General features: G+C 40.4%; 1 pseudogene; it reads right to left on the minus strand.

Annotated features, from left to right (window-relative positions):
* Positions 1-596: 596 nt before the first annotated feature.
* On the minus strand, positions 597-1,762 carry LOC118833155 (annotated as a pseudogene).
* Between the last annotated feature and the right edge of the window lie 1,935 nt (positions 1,763-3,697).

The raw sequence follows: 3,697 nt of genomic DNA on the forward strand, positions 1-3,697 counted from the left end.
TTGGACATAACAAGAGAAGGCTGAGTAGAAGTGGGACATGATCCATTATCAGGTGATCAGCAAGAAAACCCCAAACTTCAAAGAGTAGAGCGGAATTGCTAAGTACAAAATTGATAGTCCACATTCTTGCATACTGGAAGAGGCTAACATGAAACAGGGCAGTAAGTTATAAATTGTGTCTGCGAATTTGGAAATGGGAGGAGAGTGACCAATCCAAATAACACCAAGTAGCCATGTTTACCAAAAGATTGGGATAGGATACAGATTTTTTCTTCTGCCATACCTACTTGTTTATCAGGATTTGTAGTAGGAATTGTCATCATCAGAATTGAAAGACAAAAGACAAAATGGGCTGAGAAAGCAAACAATAAAAAAGACTCATGGTCCAAAGGGCTGATTAAAAGGGTTTTGCCATTTTCCAAAGCCAGTCCTGCTTCCTTGTCTTTTCATGTTTACTCCTGGGTTCCACTTGTAGTTTATCTACACTGGAAATTCAGGGATTTCACTGGAGATAATACCTATATGCAAGCATGTGTATAGCTCCAAATAAAGGTCTGTTTTTCTTTTCCCATCATGACTGCTTACTGGCTTTCTCTTCATATGCATTCTTTGTGATTATGAGCCCAGAAATAACATGAATCCAAGCCAAGGCCAGGCAAGTAACTGCAATATTTACCATGATCAATGTGATCTTTAAAGAACTTTTCTCTAAGTTTGATAAAAGCCATTTCCCTAAGTAAGGAATCAGCTACTGCCTGGTGCTGTGCTCCTCTCCACTCCAACTCTAGCTGCTCATCCTTTTCCTGCAATCCACCCTTGGGGTGTTTGCATCTCTTCATTAAATACTTTATATCATAGATGACAAGAAAAGAACCATCAGAGGATCTTAAAGATCCCCAGATTTTCATGCAAGTAAGAGTTGGTTAGGAATTTGATGAAATAGCCAGTAATAATAATTGTGAAAGAAAAGCAGCTTGACTCCTTCACACAGTGTAATAGCAATTTAGATTTGAAGGTCTTTCCTACCCATTAATATGTGATCTGCTTATATCACAGGAAGCCTAAGTCACATGTGGTGGGAGGAGCTTACTGACAGGAAAAGGAAGTTGTATCATAGGAAATGGAGAGAGATCCATCATGGCTATTAATGGCTATCATGTTAGAGCTGAGGCAAAGAAAGTCTATCTGTGATAGCTGTACTGTGAGTGTGTTTTGGGGAAGATCCCAGCAGGGGGTCTGAGAGGTTTTGGGATGGCGAGGCTGCAGGCTGTGATAATGTGTTTTAAGTTCCCTGCTGTTATGATAAAGTGGGCTCCCTGGTTGTGGGAGCTGAACATTTGGTTATTGGATCTGGTTCTCTGGTGTCTGAATAAACGTTTTACTTCTTCCACCGTCTATATGGAGAGCCTCTCATACTTTGCAATACAGAACTACATACGCATATTCACAATTATTGTCGATGTTGTGTTTACTGCCTTGCTGTTACACACAGCAGTACTCCCAATGTCATGAGAAATTTTGCAATATGTGATGTCTCAATTCCTTCTTCCTCTTGTCTTTTCAACTGGGGGTAAGATGTTATTAGTAGCTCTCTAAAGTCCTGGGTGTACAATCTACTCTTATATTACATTTGAAATTAAAGTGCCTCGTTGAGGGTCCTGGAGGACAGTGTCCTTGCTCATTCATAAATATCAATGCAATGTACTTGGCTTCTTAGTAGTTTGTGCCACTAATCAGCATTCCTTCTGAATTTGGCACCTGGGAACTTCCTGTTGACAGCAACAGGACAGCTGGGCACATTGTCCTGGACAACTGGGTACATTGTCTTCTCCTCAGCAAGGTTGTAGACTCCAATTTCAGAAATCCTTTGGCTATGATGTACAGTGGCTGCTGTGATAGTGGGCACAAGCAAGGATTTAATTGCCACCAAGCAACCAATGTACTGGATGAAAGATTCATTTCCTAAAATACACTGACTTCCTTATTTTTGCAATTAGGCCAGGACTGCTACAGCACCTATGCCTCCTCACCATAATGATAGCCTGAGGGAGGGAACCACGCCCCTTGCTGACTGCCTGGAGAAGGAAAGAAAGTTGGCAGTCACCTAGTGCTGCCCCTTGCTGCTGTACAAGCCTTGGGACAATAGTGAGCCTATAACACCCTCCCTGTGTAGAGATTAGTAGGAGTATTCTGTCTATTTTTATAAGTCTTTGCTTTCTCCTCCTTTAGAATGTAACCTCCTTGTAATAAATAAATATTCCATTCATTGTCCTTATAACCCCAGCAAGGGTGGACATGTATTCCCACTAACAATACCAGTTTAAAAGACATGATGAAGGTGAAGAGACATACTATTTTGCAACACTTCTCATGACAGCAGTCATGTAACGGGATGAAGAAGTTTTCCTTTCACAGTTGTTATGACTGGCTAGTTCATCAAATCCTAACCAACTCACACATGCCTGAAAAACTGGGATTCTTTGAGATCCTCTGACAGATTTTGTCTTTTCAGCTATAATGCCCCATGAAGATTCAGCTGCAAATACCTGAAGGATGGATTTCAGGAAGAGGTGAATAGCTAGAGTTGGACTGGATAGGAGCACAGCATTACTCAGTATCTGGTGCCTTACTCATGGATAGATTACTGAGTGAAATAATATAAAGCCAGAAGAAAAGAGGATCCAGAACACAACCTTGAGGTATACCTACAATTCATGGGCATGATCTGAGTGACGATTCAGTCATTCAGACTGGTCAGGAGTAGTCAGACAAGTAAAATGCGAATTAGGAGAGAAAAGTGTCAAGACAACTGAGAGACACTTAAAAGAGGTGAGAAAAAGATTTTACAGTGGAGGGGAAGAGGGGGGAGATGAGAGGGAAGGAGTAAACCTTACTCTCATCAGAACTGGATCAAAGAGGGAATAACATACACATGCTACTTGGCATAGAAATCTATCTTATCCTATAGGAAAGTAGGAGGGGGAGGGGATAAGAGAAGGGGGGTGACAGAAGGGAGGGCAGATTGGGGGAGGGGGCACTGAGAAGCAAAACACTTTTGAGGAGGGACAGGGTGGAAGGAGACAGAGAATAGAATAAATGGAGTTGGGGGAGAATAGGATGGAAGGAAATACCGTTAGCAATAGTAACTGGAAAAAATTTTTGAAGCAAGTTTCTCTCATAAAGGCCTCATTTCTCAAATATATAGAGAACTGAGTTAAATTTACAAAAAGAGCCACTCCTCAAATGATAAATGATATATATCATAAAATCATAAAATGTCATAAGTATCATAAAAGATATGAACAGTTTTCAGATGAAGTAACCAAAGCTAACCATAACATAAAAAAATGTTCTAACTCACTATTGATTGGAGAAATGCAAATTAAAACAATTCTAAGGTATTACCTCATACCTATTAGATTGGCTAATAGGACAGAAAATGAAAATGACAAATGGGAGAGGGGATGTGGGAAAAATGGGGTATTAATGCACTGTTGGTGGAGTTGTGAACTGACTCAACCATTCTGTAAAGCAATTTGGAACTATGCCCAAAGGGCTATAAAACCATGCATACCCTTTTACCTAAAAATACCATTACTAGATCTGTGTCCCAAAAGAAATTAAAAAAAGACAACCAAGAGAAAATGTAGTATCCAGGAGACAAGGGTGATCAACAGCTTCAAAGGCAGCAGAGAGG

Source organism: Trichosurus vulpecula, assembly GCF_011100635.1.
Source record: "Trichosurus vulpecula isolate mTriVul1 chromosome X unlocalized genomic scaffold, mTriVul1.pri SUPER_X_unloc_2, whole genome shotgun sequence".
NCBI lineage: Eukaryota > Metazoa > Chordata > Mammalia > Diprotodontia > Phalangeridae > Trichosurus > Trichosurus vulpecula.